Source organism: Dermacentor silvarum, chromosome 2 (genome assembly GCF_013339745.2).
Source record: "Dermacentor silvarum isolate Dsil-2018 chromosome 2, BIME_Dsil_1.4, whole genome shotgun sequence".
NCBI classification, from domain to species: Eukaryota; Metazoa; Arthropoda; class Arachnida; order Ixodida; family Ixodidae; genus Dermacentor; species Dermacentor silvarum.
In genome coordinates this window covers 55,088,776-55,109,379 of record NC_051155.1, presented here as the reverse complement: position 1 = coordinate 55,109,379, position 20,604 = coordinate 55,088,776, and the positions used below count along the sequence as shown (strand labels likewise).

The 20,604-nt window shown below is 49.9% G+C and overlaps 1 long non-coding RNA gene across 1 annotated transcript in view; it reads right to left on the bottom strand.

The window, feature by feature from the left end:
• Positions 1-2,856: 2,856 nt before the first annotated feature.
• Positions 2,857-20,604, bottom strand: part of LOC125943005 (uncharacterized) — a 29,682-nt gene continuing 11,934 nt past the window's right edge. Inside the window, exons 3-6 of the long non-coding RNA XR_007465484.1 lie at positions 18,422-18,615; positions 7,649-7,759; positions 4,611-4,721; positions 2,857-3,157 (exon numbers count right to left, since the gene is read on the bottom strand). This is a non-coding gene — a long non-coding RNA (uncharacterized LOC125943005). The remainder of the gene's footprint in view (positions 3,158-4,610; positions 4,722-7,648; positions 7,760-18,421; positions 18,616-20,604) is intronic.

Genomic DNA, 20,604 nt, shown 5'->3' with positions numbered 1-20,604 from the left:
ACAAAGAGTCATTCTACCACCTTGATTTGCTTTCAGTGGAGTCTCAAGGGCCTTGGCATAAAATTATGTATGTTTCACACATGTATCGACAGCCAATCATAATTCTTGTCTGAAGTAGATAACGCCGGTCGTTACTTCCGGATCCGCGTCATTCTCAAAGATACCGCCCAACGTTTCATTCACAGGCGTCTCATACACTCACATTTAAGATGAGGCACCGAATAGTCCCGCTTTCGAGGCCTGTAAGCAGCCGCTTTCCTCTCAAAGGAATGCTCGTCTTAAAACGATGTAATTCTTAAACGATGTAATTCTTAAAACGATGTAACGACGTTATAACACTGCAATCTGACCTTAATAAACTAACGGAATGGTGCTGCAAATGGCAGATGCAAATTAACACAGAAAAGACCAATCACCTGAACTTCACTTCCGTTCCTAAGTCTCAAACAAATACTTACATATTAAACAATAGCCTAGTAAAGTCGGTTACATCGGTTAAATACCTCGTTATCTACATAAATTCTAGTTTAACATGGACTGACCATATAGAATATATCACAACCACAGCGCAAAAGAAACTTGGCTTTCTGAAGCGACGCTTGCATCTGGCCGACACCAGGCTTCAAGCGTACACTTTCCTCGTGCCTCCCTCCCTATAAGATGCATCAGGCATTTGGCATCCCTCCCAGATCACCCTTACCAATCTACTCGAAGCCGTCCAGAGTAAAACAGCGCGATTCATCATGTCATCCTACTCCCTATTTCAAAGCGGTTCATCTTTGAAGCAAACACTCCACACGCCGCCACTCGCAATGCGCAGAAAAATCGAAAGAATAGTGCTTTTTTCACACGCTGTATCACAGCAACACATTATTTGCCCGGTCACACATTTTCCCGCCACCTCATACTTCGCGTCGCATCGATCATGCCTACAAATTTAACCCCATCTTCGCCCGGACGGAAAAGTGCAAGAATTCGTCGTTAACTTTATCAATAAAAGAATGGAATGGGTTACCCTCCAGAATTGCCACGATAACACAGTCTTCTTTATTTCATTCAGCATTACTAACGTATTTACAATCCTAGCACTTTTTGTAACATTTTTCTCTCCCAGAGAACTTATTCGCTTTCGCTATTTTGTTCTTGCTTCGTTGAGTGTGAATTTTGTAAGAATATTTACGTTGTGAATATGTTTCACGACTTGCTGTACCCCAAAGTGCTGTATGTATACCACCTGCGATGCTCCTTCATTTGTGAAAATTGTTTTCTGCTTTATGTCCCCCCCTCCCCCCTATGTAACGCCCCTGTGGGCCCTTAGGGTATCTAAATAAATAAATAATAAATATGTAATAATAAATAAATACATGGGAAACGAGAAATCGTGTTTCTAAGCAACCACTGCACCAAACTTGATTAGGTTTGTTGCATTCAAAAGAAAACGTTTAAATCTAGTGACTGTTGGTTGTTTTATTTAGGGTATAAATCTTTCAATAAAAATTGACAAAAATCACTAATTTTCAGAAAACAAAACTATCATGTTTACAAATCTGTAACTCAGCCACGAAAAATTCTATCATTATTATGTAAATTGCTCCTAAAAGTACATCTAAAGCGGACAAAATTGATACATTTACATCGTTCTAGAATAGAGCACTTATTTGTGACTTCAACTTTTGCAAAACCCTTGTAAACAGTGTAACAAATTCAGGTAAGGTATAAATTTCCGTATTAAATTGGTCCGCTTTGGATGCTCTAAATGGATTAAGTTTACAGAACTGCGTTATCTTTTCTAGGTGCAAAGCTACGAATGTGTAAGCTTTATGCTTCTATTTTTTTAAAGTTAGCAATTTTTGGAAATTTTATTAAAATAATTGAGACCCTAAATCGACATTCCGCTTCCAACAGTCACTATATCGTAATTTAACTTTCTCTCTCAAACGTAACAAATTTCATTAAACTCGGCCCTGCGGTTATCTCAGAAAAGTGTTTGTGCGTTTTACGTGTATTTGAATAGGCGGCATTGGAGTTGGGCCCGAGTTAAGGCTTCCTCGTAACTTCCCTGCTTTTCCTCTGGTCAATCTCTCTCCCCCGTCGGGAGGCAAAAATTTGGAAGACGCTTAAGCTTCGCTTTCAAGAGGGGAATGCGATAGCATTCAAATATCCCCGACTGCTTCTTACGCTTCCCGACAACTGTAGCTTATGCAACCTTAATGGTTACCGGGAAACGCTGGCGCCGCACGCTATGCGAGAAGGTGAGCTTTCTGATGGAAAGTGGCCTCTTGCGTGGGCAGATCCCGGAGATCGTGTACAACCGCGCCAAATAATTACATCATTTTCAGGTTCCCGTTATTGTTTTGCACTTTTAATATTTCAGTCTGAGAAGATTTAACGTAAAAGGCATGCGCTGTGGGTGTTTTGTTTCATGACATTTGTTTGTGGGTTGTCATTGTCAAAATTCCGAGGAATAGCTTTGTCAAGAATGTAAGACAATGTATGAGCAACATTAGTAATAGAATGGTGTGGCAATATAACCCGCATATGACGCACGTCATATAGCAAGGCGTGGCATATACATATACCTAAATATATTCTGAGTACCTGCCGCGGTGGCTTAGTCAGCTAAGGCGTTGCGCTGCTGAGCACGAGATCGCGGAATCGACTCCCGGCCGCGGCGGCCGCATCTCGATGGAGGCGGAATGCAAAAACGCCCGTGTGCTTGCGTTGTAGTGCACGTTAAAGAGCCCCAGGGGGTCAAAATTATTTCGGAGCCCTCCACAACGGCGTGCCTCATAATCATAACTGGTTTTGGCACGTAACACACCAGAAAGAAGAAGAAGAAGAAGAAGAAGAAGGGCCTGCGTGGTTGGGGATGATTTTCCCGGCCGCGGACGCCGGCACCGACGCCGGATTTTCTGCGACACGGGGCCCTTAACGCTGCCGCGTTAAAAAGCATCAGCAATATGCAAAAAAAAGAAAGTGAGAGCAACCACCACGTTTAAGCCCATTGAAAGGTTGCTCAAAGGTGCACGTATTCTTCACTTGACAGTTCCTCTTCAATGCGCACGCCGTTCGCTTCAGGCGCCGCTTGAGTCAATGCTTCGCGGTATCCGTAAGAGCCCAGCGCCTGGTAGAAACTTTCTGCATTCTTCAGTTCCTTCTCCACGAGTGGACCTATCCCCGAGGCAAGAGAGATAAGAATACTTGGCCTTTTCATCCACAATCAACTGAAAGTGGATACAACATTACACAAATTACGCAAGATTGGAGATCAGGTGGGCCGGATGGTCCGCAGGGTATCCAATAAACGAGGAGGGCTCAGAAGCAAGGATTCTGTGCGGCTAGCACATGCGTTTGTCACCAGTAGAATCCTCTACTCGGTACCCTACCTCTATTTGCGCAAACACGAGGAGGAAAAAATAGAGGTCATCATACGCAAAATGATCAAACGAGCTCTTGACCTCCCGGTTTCCACATCCAACGGGCGCCTCCTCGCCTTAGGAGTGGTAAACACCTACAGGGAGCTCAAGGAGGCTCATCTTACAAACCAATACACAAGATTAGCACAAACACGATCCGGGCGAAACCTTTTGGCCCAACTACACATCCAACACGACGTACACATACAGGAGCGGGTAAGGATACCTGAACTATGGCGACGCGCCACCATAGTTCACCCACTTCCCACGAAAATGGACAAATAGGACCATAACGGACGCCGACAAGCTAGGGCACAAGCCTTAGAAAGATACTATAGCCAGAAACACGGAGTCTATTACGTGGACATCGCCGGTCCAAATCCACGGGGGTGGTATACGGCAGCGGTGGTCCACGAACAAAGGCAGATAGACGGACTCTCTTTTAGAGCACCGGGAACAACACAGGCGGAGGAGGTAGCCATTGCATTAGCAGCATCCGACTCTCAATCTAAACATATCATAACCGACTCGCGAAGCGCATGCCGAAATTATGAGGCAGGCTGGGTCACCCCCCTTGCTGAGAAAATACTGGGAACCTGTATGAGGGACACAGATCCCTCCCCTAAACATATCGTATGGACACCAGGTCACCAGGGCGTTAGGGGGAATGAGGCTGCTCATGCAGCTGCCCGAGCACTCATTTCCCGGGTACCTCCTAACAACCCCAATGACCTAGAGGAAGAACTATTGCTTCGATTTAAGGAGATTTCAGAATATTATAAGGATAAACATTGCATGTACCCAGCGCCCGCCAAGGGCCTGGGGAAGGCCAACGAACGCATTCTTTATCGGCTTTTCACAAACACGATGCTCTGCCCAGCAATCCTCAAACATTTTGACCCAATGGTCACCGGCACGTGCCACTACTGTGGGGAGGTGGCAGACACTTTCCACATGGTCTGGGCCTGCCAAAGTAATCCAGCCCTTACCCCCAACCCCAACCCTACCCGAGAGGACTGGGAGGCAGCCCTGCTTGGTTGCTCAGACCTCCAGGCCCAAAAGGCCTTGGTCCAGAGAGCCAGGCTGGCGGCTTCGACTAATGGGGTCCCGGACTAAGGATCCCACCCAGTATGCAGGGCCCCACAGGGGGGCCCACACCTCTCTGTACACACAATAAACGCTTTTTACCACCACCACCACTGGGTCGTAGTCGTAGCTTTCGTTCTTCCCTCCGTGTTCTTCCGGAATGACGTCATCCGGCACGAGATGGCGCAGTTCCTCCAAATCGTAGCCAAAAAGGTGAATCTGTAAAAACAACATCTGTAAAAGTGTCGGAGTTTATTGCGCTAGACATGCCGAGAGAGAGAGAGAGAGTGAGATAAAGAAGTAGGACAAGGAGGTCAACCACAGTCGCGCCCACTCGGCTACCCTACGCGAGGGGAAGTCAAGGAGAAGAAATATAAGCAAGAGGAGTCAGTGTGCACACACCCGGCGACTAATGTGCTCACTTACGTAGATGGTCGCAAGCGCTCGCCGCGACCCAGCTACTTTCAAGAGGCGCAACATAAACGTGCTGATATGACCGACGTAAGGGACGCTTATGAAATAGCAATTTCTCTTCACGTCATAAGTTCAGTGCGTAAATATTACAGGGAGGCAACGAATATCACACATCATGAGCGCAGAACGAAAGCTCATTTTCGAAGCACGTTTATACTCGCGCCTTCCGATATAAACCTTAGGTCGAATATCGGGACTTGTATTGTGTCCTCTTTCTTACGTATTCGATCTCCATTCCGTATTTCCGACATTTTATTGCGATAGCAATTATATGAACACTTAAAAGCAGATTTCTGCCGTCGGCGTCGCCGTCGCCGTGAGGTTCCGTATGACGTCAATGCAGATGAAATCGTCGCCGCGCGCCGCCGAACACTGTATGTGCGAGTGAAAGGGCGCGAGGGACGCGCGCTTTCACGGGGAATGAACGCACGGCGGAGAACAAACGTTGGCGCTGAGCCGTGCTCCCTCAAGGGCTGCAGAAGATAGCGCCAACCTTTCCCTTTCCCTCAAGAACCACTTATCAGAACAAACGCGCGTTCTGTGCCGTGCTCCCTTAAGGGCTGCAGAAGTAGGTGTCTCTTTCCTCCTTTACAATCACCATATATGTAGAGCAAACGCGCCTTCTTCTGACGCACGAAAAGCCGTGGGGGGGAGGGGGCGGGAAGGGAGGCGACGTTTAGCTGCGGCTCCAAGTGCCTATTTATATCAGAGGCTCCGGCAACACTCACCAACGCCGCACGCATTTTGTGCGAACGCGGGCAAAACGCCGACGGCGTCGACAACAGTTCTGCGTGCTGCCGGTGCTGCTGCATGTCCAAGTTTATACAGCTTATAAAGCTACTATCATTACTCCGTATAGCTCTCTACAAATTTGCTATCGCAATTGATGATTCGCCTTTCAGGTGAAACTGCGACAACTTTTTTTCCTGCCAAGTTGATTGCTTAACTTTTCTCTAATTGCGATAGCAATTATATGGACCCTCCAAAGCAGATTTCTGCCGTCGGCGTCGTCGTCGTCGTCGCCGTCGCCGTGAGGTTCCGTATGATGTCAATGGAGATGAAATCGTCGCCGCGCGCAGCCGAACGCTGTATGTGCGAGTGAAAGGGCGCGAGGGCCGCGCGCTTTCACGGGGCGTGAACCCACGGCGGAGAACAAACGCGCGTTCTGCGCCGTGCTCCCTTAAGGGCTGGAGAAGTAGGCGTCTCTTTCCTCCTTTACAATCACCATATATGTAGAGAAAACGCGCCTTCTTCCGACGCGCGAAAAGCCGGGGGGGGGGGGGGGGAAGGGAGGCGACGTTAAGCTGCGGCTCCAAGTACATATTTATATCAGAGGCTCCGACAACAGTCACCAACGCCGCACGCATTTTGTGCGAACGCGGGTAAAACGCCGACGGCGTCGACAAGTTCTGCGTGTGGCCGGTGCTGCTGCATGTCCAAGTTTATACAGCTGATAAAGCTACTGTCATTACTCCGTATAGCTCTCTACAAATTTGCTATCGCAATTGATGCTTCGCCTTTCAGGTGAAACTGCAACAACTTTTTTTTTTTTTTATCACAGCTTGGGTGAAAAAATTTCGTCGGCCCTGTGAAGATGGATTTAGTCGGCCCGTGAAGATGGATGATAAGCGAAGCTTGTCCCTTTATATACCTAACCATCACCTCTGCCATCAACTTTATGTTTACTATAATGTATCGTTGTGGTTAACGAGATGCGCATTGTGTGGACTGTGGATACTGGTGACATCAATGAAGACAAGTTGGCAGTGAAACCACATGTTTATCGAACATCAGAAACCTCACCCGTCAATTTTTTGCAAGTGAGCAGAGAAGCCTTGTGATCACTGTGGTATACTGCAAGGCTTTGGTCATTACGGGTGAGGGTCATTACGGTATCATTACTGATGAGGGACAAGTGTTGTCGAACCACAAACGCTTGTGTTCGATGTATCGAGTTTGCTCAGCGGCGTGGTTAGCAGCATTCGCCCGCCATCGCCACTTCCGATTTTTCAAAATTGCTTCAAATTAAATCTGTCCGTCACGTAAGGCAATGAATGACTCATAACTCGTTAAGCAATGGCTCACACCCCCGTAAACGCGGCCTCCCCATTACGACCACAAATAGAAGTGAAATTCACTTCTGTTCATTTCGTTGCCGATAATCTTTCACAAGAATGATGAGCGGCAACGTAGCTAACTGTGGAAGAAGACAACGACGCTCGAGCCATTGCTGATGATGATAGTTTCTGCGAACAGACACGGACGTTCAGGCTAGACATAGACAAGCTTCGCTTGCAATACACCTGAAATGAAAACGATGTAACTGTGCTACTTTCTTGTACGGACAACCGGCACAACATCATGTCCACCATTTCAGCAAGATTGTTTTTGAAGGGCACTTTTCTTTTTTTTGTAGTTTGTATCTGCTTTCTGTTCAAGAGAAGCGGTCATATCATTGGGAGGTACTCGTCGAGGCTAGCAACAGTTATTTGCTGCGCTCGGTGCAGACATGCTGCAGCATCTTTTTCGAGGTTACGTTTCAACAGTTAACTTCCTTCACAATGTTCTTTCATGCAGAGTTTTGTTTTTCTTGCTCGCACTGTCGGAGGAAACCCGAAGCCGTGAATACTAAACAATGAATATTTTAATAAATATACGCAGGCAAGTCTTACCCGCTTTATTAGTTTTGCCTTAAGGAAGGTCTTGGCAATTGCAAAGAAGACGTCAAATATTGGAGGATTGTTGATAATGTATAATCCTTTCAGGCGCAGAGGCAAACAGTCCTGAAAAAGGAGTACGCACGTTGTTGGTCATCTGCCTGATAGAAACACAAATTAATGTTAATCACAGTACCATGTTCCACGCATTTTAAAAAAGTCACCGCATATTCACAAAGTCAACGATGATGAGTCGGCGAAGCACCGGGGGATCATTCGGGTAACCGTGAATCCCCATATATATATATATATATATATATATGTGTGTGTGTGTGTGTGTTACATATGTATATAATGTATAATATGTATATATATATATATACTGCACATGTGTACAGTATATACAGCGCTTATATAGCCCTTGTGCACCACAGCGCCCCTAGCGGTCTCCATGCAAACCAGAGCTACGGACAACCGACGACGAGGGACAAGGCTCGGCCCTAAGGTGCTTCCTAATACAGCCTCAAGGCTGAAGGGTCCGTCGAGGTTTGCGTCGACATCATCTCCAACCGGCAAGACTATTCGCAGGGAAAATGAAAATTCACAAGTACCGATAATTCACTACTAACATGTATAATGGATTTAAAACTTGTGGGCACTTACACAGAACGGGAGTGCCATCATAAAATTTATCTGAGCGCGCCCTGTTAGAAGCTTTTGAACTAGGTTCATTAACCACCCATACCGCACGGAATAAGGAATTATGAATATTGTTCCGACGTACCAGAAACGTTCAAGGAAGTACCGCGTTACACCCTGGCGCCTTGCCTGGTTGTCCGTAACACTGACACTGGGGCCCAGTTGAGCGCCAACCAAACGAGAGATTACCACAGGAATTACTTATAAGAAAATAATTTGGGGTAGCTTCACACTAAGTGGCGCGAAGATGGGACAAACAGCGAAGCTGATAGCCCTTGCCTAGCTTTCACTTTGCTTTCCTTTGCTCAACTTGATTTGGCTTGGCTGGTTCTTAGCTTTAGCTTTGCTTAACTTGGTTTCAGGATGACCATATCCTCTTTGGCTTAGCTGGTTCTTAGCCTTGTATTTGGTTTCCTTTGCTTAACTTGGTTTGTCTTGGCTGATTCTGAGCCAAACTTTGCCGATCCCGAGTATACGGACGCGACGCGCAGTCTTCTAAAGGCCACTTCATAGTCCGACGTAGCGCTGACGCACCAGTGCGCTCGGCACAGGGACGCCACGCCAGCGAAAGCGCAGCACGAGGCTTGGCCGACGTATCTGGCGTTCGTCGGCGTGCCCCGGCTGCAGCCGGCGTCGACATGCGACATGCTGCATTTTCGTGCCGGTCTCGTCACCCAGAATGAACCACATCCGCGTCTCGTCGAGCAAGAGGGGCTGATCCATGGATACTGGTGGCCGCACGTGCAGCGAGTTTCGCAGTTTCGTATCATCCTGAAACTTCTAGTTTCGTATACAATGCGCATGCGTCTAGACTCAATCTTTCGCCTAGTAAAACCGAGGCTCTACTCGTACACCCCCGGCTTCGCGGACGCTACCAGGTTCCTCGCCTCAATCTGCGCGGTGTACTCATCCCGTGGTCAGCCCGAGTTCGCTACCTTGGCGTACTAATCGACCACAGACTCAGCTGGAAACCATGCCGTAGAGGCACTCCGCAAGGGTTCAACCAAAGTTGCAAATGCCGCGCGCTCCCTCCTTGCTCGAGGCCGCGGGTGCTCACCGCAACTGGCTCTTAGGGTGTACAACGCTGTCGCAACGTCTAGATGTCTCTACGGTCTTCCTTTGGCATCTCTGAGACCCTCCCAATGGGAAACCCTAGACACGCAACACAGGCAAGTTATTCGACAACTGTGCGGCCTCCCGCGCAACTCGCCAATAGGCCCACCCTCGCGGAAGCAAAAGGACTTCCCCCTATCTGTCAGAACACAATGGCGCGCTCTCAACCACGTCGAGCAACTCCAACGCACACGCCAAGGACAAGACCTTGTTTTGCGACTTCACTCTCTCCCCCACTCCTGCATGGGACGGCGAGCAGCTGAATTTCACTCCTTCGTACCCGCCCCCAACTGTGGCTGGCTTCCCCCCATTCCCCACCGTCACCGCCCACCCGTCATTCATGCAACCATTCGGGGTATTAGGAGCAAACGTAACGCCCCCACTTGCGCCATTCTCCAGGAAGTCGCCGCCGACTTTTCATGAAAGACTTTCTGGCCGCGTGAAAGTGTTTACCAACGGCTCCGTCCTCAAGGACGGCTCCGCAGCAGCAGCCTGCACCATCCCGGAGCTCTCAGCTCGCAAACAGTGTCGCCTACACGGCAGCTGCTCATCCCTGGCCGAACTCGCAGCCCTTGACCTGGCTGCCGATCTTGTTCTTGAACACTTCCCCCTGCTGTCGCCCTACTTACTGACTCTCGCGCCGCCCTACAAACCCTGATTAAAGGGGAAAGAGGTCCGCTCATTGCCCAACGACTTTCCATGAAGTTTGCACACGCACAAAAAAAGGGTTGCGACCTTCTCTTTCAATGGGTCCCCTCACACGCCGGCATTCAAGGAAATGAACTGGCAGACGACCTAGCCAAACAGGCACACGCCCCTGACGTACCGTTTACCAACTTTGTTTGCCCCTTCGACTCTGCCCGGCACGTCATCTCCATTGCCATCAGTTCTGTCTGCCTCAGTTGCAACGATGGCTCAGATGAAACTCTGAGCCACATTCTTCTTGACTGCGCCGGCTATTCCCACGCCCGCGATTCATTAACAGCCGCATATCGCCGCCTTGGACTCCCATCCGGCAACGCCAACGTTATCCTTTTTCCCCGTGGACATCCATCTATAACCAAGCGAACCTTCACATCTCTGCTCGAGTTTTTTGAGTCCACGAACCTTTAGACCGCTAGGTGGCGGCGAGTAGTGCGGACGTGTACCCCACGGCTCCCGACATCGATGCAATTTCAATCGGTCGATGCCAGCTTCGTCGTATCTGCAATACCGGATCATCGCCGGCAAGTCACTGGGAATATTTGGATACCAAATTTATCCCGGTAGGCCCCATCTTTACCCCTTTTTGAAGCTCAGTTCCGAATGCGCACCTTAGCGTTCCCTAGGCCTACCACGACTACGCTCTCTCGGCGCCGCGCCGCCCGGCGCTCGCCACCGCAGCTGCAAGCATGCCACTAGGATCTATGGTCGAAGGCGAAGAAATCTCTCCCGAAGCCGCCGCAGGATGTGGCTGGCTCCCAGCCCATCGTCGTCGCAACGCAAGCAAAGCACAGGTCGCCGCAAAGGCACCGCAACATGTAGGGCAACATGGCGCCGCAGTTGGCGCCAAACCGCCCGGTCCACTTAAAAGGCTCGCTACTGCCAGCAAGCTGCCGAATCTACCCAAGGATCACTTCAGAATCGTCGTTCGCCCGGGCGGCGGTCTCGAGGTACGTCACTGCAGTCAACACAAGTTTTCAATGCACTCACGATGGCCGCACGCCTGACGCCATCGGCTACCGAAGAAGACATCGTCTGCTCGAACTCGATGCAGAACATCTTGATGGTGAGCACACCGCAAGAAACGAATGCTCTTGCTTATTGCACCGTTCAAGAAATTATTCTCACCGATCAGCGACACCGAGTCGCTACCTATCTTACCCCGCCGGCTCACTCCTGCCGCGGGGTGATACGAGGCGTCGACGTCGACTTCACCGACGCCGACTTGCAACGCATGCTACGAACGCCACGCAACCCAACAGTGCTCGGCGCACGCCGAATCAAGAACACTACCACGGTCGTCATCCTGTTCAACGGCCTCAAGGTACCAAATTATGTTTACTGCGGACCGATCATGTATCGCTGCACTCTCTACAAACGCCAAATAGACACTTGCCGCAACTGCGGCCGAGTGGGTCACCGCCAGGACGTCTGCCCGCACCCCACCGACAAGGTGTGTGATGAGTGCGGCCACGGACCTCTCGGACCGGACCACGTATGCTCTGCACCCAAGTGCGCGCTGTGTGGAGGCGCGCATGTAACGGGCGACTGGACCTGCCGGAGCCGCTATCAAGTACCCTACCTCGTGTGGCGCCGTCGCCAACGTCGAAGACGTCGCAACAAGAGCCGTTCGTCACCGGTGCCCGCTGCAAGCCTCCTGCCTGCAGCATACACCCAGTCTACACCTATAATGTCGTTCAACCCCAAGACTGGGCCACACCGGGCAGCTCACGGGCCCCGGACACCTCCAAGCCCACTTGGGTCGACAAGGTCACCGGTAAAGGTGAGACCCGCGCACCCGCGCGTTCGGGATCATTGCCACAGCACGTAGCAGACAAAATTCAAACTCTCGAACGCGAGAATACTTTTCTTCGCAAAGAGCTTTCTGAGATCAAGGCGCTCCTTAAAACGCCCCAGCGTCTAGAGAAACGCGAGAGCAACGCGAGTGAACCTCCCGCTGCCTCAAACTCGGCGCTCCTTAAAAAGTCGCAGTTTCACCCGAAAGGCGAAGCATCACTTGCGATAGCAAATTTGTAGAGAGCTATACGGAGTGAGGATAGTAGTTTTATCAGCTGTACAAACTTATGCAGCAGCACCGGCAACACACAGAACTGTTGTCGACGCCGTCGGCGTTTTGCCCGCGTTCGCACAAAACGCGCGCGGCGTTGGTGACTGTTGCTGGAGCCTCTGGGGGCGGCTCGGAGGTTTTCCACGAGATCAGAACGGGACACTCGTCGAGCAGCGTCGGAAGTCTTTACCACCTTCTCGCCTCACAACGTTTTTATATAAATAGGCATTTTGTGCCGCAGCTAAACGTCGCCGCTAAACGTCGCAGCTAAACGTCGTTGTGCCGCAGAACGCGCGCGTTCTCCGCCGTGCGTTCACCCCCCGTGAAAGCGCGCGTCCCTCGCCCCCTTTCACTCGCACATACAGCGTTCGGCGCGCGGCGACAATTTCATCGCCTTTGACGTCATACGGAACCTCACGGCGAAGGCGACGGCAACGGCGACGACGACGGCGACGCCGACGGCAGAAATTTGCATTGGAGTGTCCATATAATTGCTATCGCAATAAAACGCCACAAACGCCACAGCGTCTAGAGAAACGCGAGAGCAACGCGAGTGACCCTCCCGCTGCCTCAAACCCAGTACGCGGCGCGAAAAAGCGCGCTGGCTCCGCGCTAGAGGCCGAAGAACCTCTGACGATGTCGAGCATAATAGCACACCTGACGGCGCTGCTAGAACAGTTCCGTGCAGACATATTGTCCGAAATCAACCCGCTGAAACTTCAAATGACTGAAATAACTGCACGAGTGCAAATCCTCGAAGCCGACCGGCATCAACAGATGCAGGGCCGGCCAATACTTCATCATTAAACATGGCTACCTCAAACAATCACACCATTTGGCAATGGAATTGCCTTAGCTTCCCGAAACGGAAGGACGCCTTACAACAATTATTGCGCTCAAATGCTGAGAACCCTTCTGTCCTCCTCCTTCAAGAGACGCTCACCGATAGCCCCGCATTGCGAGGATACCGCGTAGAGTCAGTCTTTCGGAAGGGTAAACGGGGGATTGCCACTTGTATTGCGAAATCTTTTTCGTACACAAAGCATGAAGTTCGCCCTGACCTCAAGGTCGAACACATCTTGATAGAACTCATTCCGAACGCACACCTCAAACAGTCGGTCTTTCTTCTTAACGTATACAGCTCACCTGCCGACAGCAGAGAAACTTTCATAGCCCTCTTTCAGAAAGCATGCAAGATAGCAGGCGACAACGCGCTATTGATTGCAGGCGATTTTAATGCTGCGCACCCCGATTGGGGTTACGGTTACCTCCACTCGAAAGGCAAAGCGCTTGCCACGCAGATAGCACACAGCTGTCTCACACTACTCACAGACCCCGCGTTCCCTACACACACGGGTAACTCGGTAACAAGAGATACTACTCCAGACTTAGCACTAGTTCAAAACATCCGCAACTCTACGTGGACTAACACACAGGTCAACCTAGGTAGTGATCACTACATCTGTAACATCACCCTAGCCGTATCCAGGCCCCCACCCCGTAAATTCAAGGTGGTCGACTGGGATCACTTTCGCACCCTTAGGAAGCAAGACGAAAACACCTACACCTCTGTTCGAGACCTGTTCGCTCGGTTACAAGAGGACGTAACGAGAGCCACAAAAGAAATAGAAACCACGCGCGATGTAGAGCGCATGGATAGCCGACTTGCTCACCTCATTGAGGCGCAGCAAGCCTTACAGGCAAAACGGAAAACGCAAAAGCTCAACCGCCATCTTCGCAAAAAGATCGCGGAGCTCAACAAGCAAATCGAAGAGCACAGTCGCACTTTAGCTAGACAGCAATGAGACGAAGTATGCAATTCGGTAGAAGCACAGATGAGTAAACGATCCAAATGGAACCTGCTCAAACATCTGTTGGGCGACAAACCCACGAAATCCAATCAGCAACTCACCATAGACCGCTTAATTCATAAGCTTCGCAAGGAAAACTTTACGGACGAACAGATTACACACGAGCTCGCGTCGCGCTACCTCTGTACCGAGTCGAGCTCAGACACGGATTACCCCCCACCTCCAATGCACACGGAAGGAGACCCATTGGTTTCTCCCTTCACGAGTGCGGAGGTGCGGGCAGTACTCGCTGAGCTGAGTTGTAGATCAGCCCCTGGCCCTGACGGCATTACAAATAAGCTGCTCAAAAATCTAGCGGACGAGGACATAGACCTCCTCACCAAACACATCAACGAGGTATGGGAATCCGGCGAAGTCCCGCTTGAGTGGCGCGAAGCCGCCGTCGTGCTCATACCTAAGCCGGGCAAACCTCTTGAGCTTGACTCGCTCAGGCCCATCTCCCTCACCTCGTGTGTGGGCAAGGTGGCTGAGCACGTCATTCTCAAACGGGCCACGAAACATGCGGAAGAGAAACACCTCCTCCCTTTTAATCAAATAGGCTTTCGCCCATCCATGTCGACACAGGACGTCATGCTTATTCTAAAACTACAAAATCTTAACGGGCAAGTCCCGGGACACCAGGGCCGTGCTCGCACTAGATCTAAAAAAGGCTTTCGATAACGTTAAACACTCGCACATACTACAAGCGATTGGCGATGCTGGACTCGGCAACCGCTTCTATGCATACGTGCGGTCGTTTCTCAAAGACCGCAAAGCCACCATTAGACTAGGAAGTTTGGGTTCCAAGACGTACGACTTGGGTCCCAGAGGCACACCGCAGGGAGCAGTGCTCTCTCCATTTCTCTTCAACTTAGTTTTGAGTGCTCTCGAGAGAGAATGGAGCTCAATCGATGGCCTCGGCCGCGCTTTCTACGCCGATGATATTACCATCTGGTGTGGGGGCGGTAGCGACGGGGACATCGAACGCAATCTACAGACGGCGGTACACAAGGTACAGGCCTATCTCCGACAGACGGGTTTACGGCTATCGGCCAAAAAGTCTGAACTTTTACTGTACAGACCGAAACTAGGTGCCAAATGGCTTCCCAACTCACCCATTTCAATATACACAGAAGACGGTACGCAAATTCCACAAGTCACTTCGGTTCGTATACAAGGAGTGATCCTGCAGGAGGACGGCAGGAACGGACTCAGCATAGAGCGCATAGCCGCTAAAGCAGACTCCATGTCTAAACTAATCAAACGCGTTGCCAACAAACGAGGCGGACTATCGGAAGAAAATCTACGGCGTCTCTTCCATGCTTTTCTAATGAGCCACATCAATTACGTAGCCGTAGCTCACCCCTGGACTAAATGGGGATGAGAACAAGCTCAATCTGGTCATTAGAAAGAGTATCAAACAGGTACTTGGACTCCCCATTCAAACCAACACAAAGAAACTTATGGCACTAGGCCTTCATAACACTTTCAGTGAGATTGTCGAGGCCCAGAAGCTAGCCCAGATTGCTCGACTCTCCTCGACTGAGGCGGGAAGGCAACTCCTGTCCTACCTCAAAATAAGCTCTCCAATAATCAACCAAAGAGAGTGCACGCTGCCGTCAGAGCTTCGAGAACGCCTCATCGTTCCCCCGCTTCCACGTAACATGCACCCGCAATACAATCCCGGCCGACGTAAGGCTAGAGCAGCCGCCCTCCTCAAAACGGCTGCCGCAATGCCAGATTCGGTAGCATTCGTAGACGCCGCTCAGTACGTCAAATTTAAGCACTTCGTCGCAGCCGTTACGTCGCTGCAAGGCGAACACCTCACTTCTCTAACACTCCCCAACACGGATGCAGACCGCGCAGAACAGGTATCTATAGCATTAGCTCTGGCGACCACGGATCGCACAACAGTCTACACAGACTCCAAAGCCGCAGCACAGGCCTTTCGCGCCGGCTCGGTTTGTAAAGAGGCAGCCCGCGTGCTCTCGCGTGCAACGTGGGCCGCTACTAAACACTTGATCTGGTTCCCCGGCCACGTGGGCCAAGATGCTCACCCCCTTGTCCCTAACGCCAACGAGCTAGCTCACTCCCAGGCGCGAGACCTTACTCGCCGCGCGAGCGAAGAGGGCGGCCCGAGGCCCAAGGGCGAGCCATGGCGGCGGGACCCGCTCCTAACGTACAACGAAGTTTGTCATCACTACCGCCTTGAGCGCAGAAAGTTTCCTCTACCTCACCCTCATCTCACGAGACCGCAAACTCTCACTTTGCGACTGTTACAAACAGGCGCTTACCCTTCACCTAACGTTTATTCACGATTCATAAGTGAAATAAAGCCGGGTTGCCCTCGATGTGGGCTCCCGAGATGTAATTTACCACATATGCTGTGGCAATGCTCCATGCTGCGCGCGGCTGCAGGGTCTCCAGCCACGGAAGAAGAATGAACTGCTCTCCTCACCAGTCCCCACGAGGACGACCAACTTCGGGCTGTCCAGAGAGCCCACGACCTGGCCACCGAGTTGCACCTCCCGGTCCCGTCGTGGACGCGGCCCGCAGACGAGACCCCTTAGGGGGACTTGCTCTTCTCAGGACCAAATAAAGTTCAGTTCAGTTCAGTTCACGAACCTTTACACGCGGCTATAAGCCCCGTTTTTGCTACTTCTTCATCCCTTCTTTGGGGTCTTACCGCTCTACTCTTTTCACTCCTCACTCTTTTATTCTCATTATCCCTACCCCGTGCAGTACTGTCGAGGTGACCTCCCAGCGAGAGACAGTTACAGTACTGCACTTTTATCTTCTTTTCTTATTTCAAAAAAAGCCACTTACTACTAGGCGACGCGGCGCAGACGTTGGACTATAGAGGGGTCGGTTTTCGCGCCTTCCATAATCACGGCTATCCACCAGCCAATCTTGCTCGACGCGACGAAGATGTCCATTCTGGTTGACGAGGCCGGCGCGAAATGCCGCATGTCGCATCTCTACGCCGGCTGCAGCCGAGGCACGCCGACGAACGCCGGATACGTCGGCCGCGCCTCGCGCTGTGGCGAGGGTAACCTGGGAGAGGGTGGTTGACGTCACCGCGCGTCGCCTAGCCACACCTCGCACATGCTGTGCGAGGGGTTGCTAGGCGACGCGCGGTGACGTCATCGTCAGGCGCAGTTTTCTGCTAACGCTCCACGGCCTAACCAAAAGCTTAAACAGATCCGCCGTTAAAACTTCGATGTAGCCGTTCAATGACACCATTAATAGGGGAAGTTTCGCATGGTCTGAGCCATGACGTCACATGCCAAAAAATATGTTATTCCGATGCTGGGGGTGGTTAAGGAATGAATAAATAAATAAATAAATAAATAAATAAATAAATAAAAGATAATCTGTGATGGTCAGTCATCTTTAACAATATCTTCTTCTGTTCCACCTGTGTAAAGTATTAACAGTTAAACAAAGGCCAACTACACCTAACGACGAGACTATCAGCACATATCAAATACCAAATAGCAAAGCCTTGAGCGTGCAGTAAATAAATAAATAAACAATGGTATATATTTCATCTAGAAAACTGCTTATGGGAAAATTTGAAATACGATTAATTGAAGCTGTGGACATTTTGCTGGTCAAACTATGGCGATATAAATTGTGATCTGCACTGCTGTGTCGCGCAATCCAAAGACTTCGCTGCTTTCAGCATCTCGTTGTGAAATGTAAGCCGCCGCAAATGTAAGGGTGTGTTTCAAACCTACTTGGAGTGCTCCGTACCTAAAGCACCATGCAGGTCGCTACATGCCTGCTTGTAGGCTAGAACGAATGTTTCATGCTCCATATTCTCAGACATAAGCCATGGGTCGCAGCCATGCTAAAAATTGTCTATTTGACTCAACGCACGAAATAGTGTCAGATGGTGGCGCTCAAGAAAAAAAGTCTAAATGTAGTGTTACAAATATCTGACTGCAACTCTCGCATAAAAGCACCTGCCTGCTGTGACTTAGTGGGTGTGGCGCTGAGCTGCTGAGTCCCACAGGGTAGCCGGTTCGTTTACTGCCGTGGTGGCCGCATTTCTATTGGAGGGTGAACTCCACAACGCTCGTGCGTTTAAATGTAGGTGCCCGTTAAAAACACCCTAGGGGGTCGAATTTAATCCGGAGCTTTTCCCTACGGCATCTCTCGTAGCCCGAGTGTTGCTTTGTGACGTTACTCTCAATCAGTCAACCAATCATATATAAGCAGAGGCGACTTCCTGGTTTTAAAGGCATGTCTTTTCTGCGGACAGTTCTTCTGTCTCTGAAAGCTCTGAGCAATATTCAATTCTGCAACTATAAAGACTTGTTCTCGGCAGGCAACAAAAGTTCCTGCACTTACCTGTATAAGGTCGACGAGCATTCTTATAACAGACGGCGTGAAGTGAGCCATATGATAGACGTTGAGGCCCTTTAAATCCACAATGCCTACGACGCCCCTAACCTGAAAGTCTTACTGAAGAAGGAAGTACTCGACCCCAGCTAAGGTCACTCTCAAGAAGTCGTTCAGCGTGCAGATGCCAGTATTCCATGCCCCTAATGGCAGCAAGAGAAACCGAAATCAATCAAAGTATTGTTTGTAAAGGAACATTATATCCTCTAATAACTTGTTTTCAAGAGAGCAAATGTTTCGGAATTCCCCAAAGAGTGATAGTAACAGTAATCCAACGCTCTTCATTGTTTGCTTTCAGTATCCTACTAACCCGTCGCTAAAGAGAGAAATAGAAGGGACATACAACAGGTGATTTTAAGTTCCTTCTTTGTTGGCGCTTTGTATTAAGGAATAATGCATACCAATTAGTCCTAATTTTGGTTCTTTTGCAGCTCATACAGGTACAGTAATCTTTCAAAACCGTATTTGTATTTGCTTGAGTTACACACAGTTACTACTCAGTAGGAAATCACCATCAACCATATTATATTGAATGTCTGGCGCTGACTATGTCGCCTATGACGTCAAAGAGGCACCACAGGTATTACGGTATTCTTGTGTATGCGGGTCGTTTCGATAAAGCCATAACATTCAAAAATTTCTAGGCTGAGTATTTCGTTACCTTTGAATGGTACGCTATCACCCCTCATTCCAGAATCACCAATGAGCTCCAATCAGACGCTGTCGATATCCAACGTGTCCCAGAGTGGTAGTGGCGCGGAAGTTTCAAACTAAAGTCGTCCCGTTTTTCTATTTTATTTTTCCCTCAATATATATTCGCCGATGGACAGGCCTTCGCTGCGGTTAGCGTAGACCATGAAAGTCATATAACGAACGCAATCTCGATTCAGACGACGTCCTCTGAGATCGCAGAGCAGGCTGCAATAGCGATGGCCTTATTAGATGACAAGAGGACATCAATCTACAGTGACTCGAAATCAGCCGTTCGGGCATTTGCCAGAGGAACCATATCCGAACTGGCCCTAGGGATACTAGGAAGCAAGCAGATCAAGCCACACACAGTGATCTGGTTTCCAGCCCACATGGGACAGATCGAGGGTGCCCCGCCCAACCTCAATGAGTCGGCACACAATACTGCGCGAGGTATTATCAACCGCGTAGCTACGAGTACCGGGCAGCGTGACGTTGGGGGTACTGACAATCGGGACTTTCCTTCCTCGTACAACGAAATTACTAAGCACTTTTACTTGGCTCGGAGAATCCACCCCCTCCCACATTGTAAACTCAATAGACCTCAGGCTTTAACACTAAGGCTTCTATATACAGACGCGTGGGCATACCCAAACCCCCTACTTCTTCACAAAATGTACCCCGAAATTCAGACAACGAATGCATGTGCACTCTTCAATGACTTATGGCGCATTCCATTGGGAGAAGAGGAACAGGGCGCCGCGCAGTGCGGAGTCGCGTGGCAGCGCAGTGAGAGCAGGTACGCTCGACCCGCCACTGGAATACGGCGTGCATTCTGAGAGCAGGTGAGAGGGCGACGTGTGAGAAATGTACCATGTGACTAAAGCAATCGACGTCCCACCATTCTCTGCAAGAGAGCGGAAAAACACGCGTGATCGTCTTGTTATCTGTCGGGCATAACGCGAGCTAGCGCCTGCCCTTAAGGACCCTAATAAAGTTTTTCATCCAACTATCCATCTCAATAAATATTGCCACCTTTCAAGTAATGGCAGTTCCGGCTTATTCGAAATAGAAGACGTGTAATCTAACTTTCACCTAATATTGTTCTGTGGTGTCTGTGCAAGTGTACTTGCGCATTCGGCGCAGCAAGTTGGAGAGAATGCATAAGTCGATCTAACTCCAAAAGTGACTACGAATCTTGTGTTCCGTGCGTCTGCCCATTCAACAAACGTTACCCTGTGGCGAAAACGCAGTATGCAACCTAGCCACTCAGGCAACAAATGACGTTTCCGCTATGAGCCCTGACATCTCACCCAAGACCTGCAAGCAGTGTGTGTTGGGAAGACGCACATCGTACAAAATGAATGCTAATTTAGGGAGCTCGGGTAACCTAACGTGGCAGACTACCAACGAGCGCGGCTGTTATCGCGTTCATGCATTAG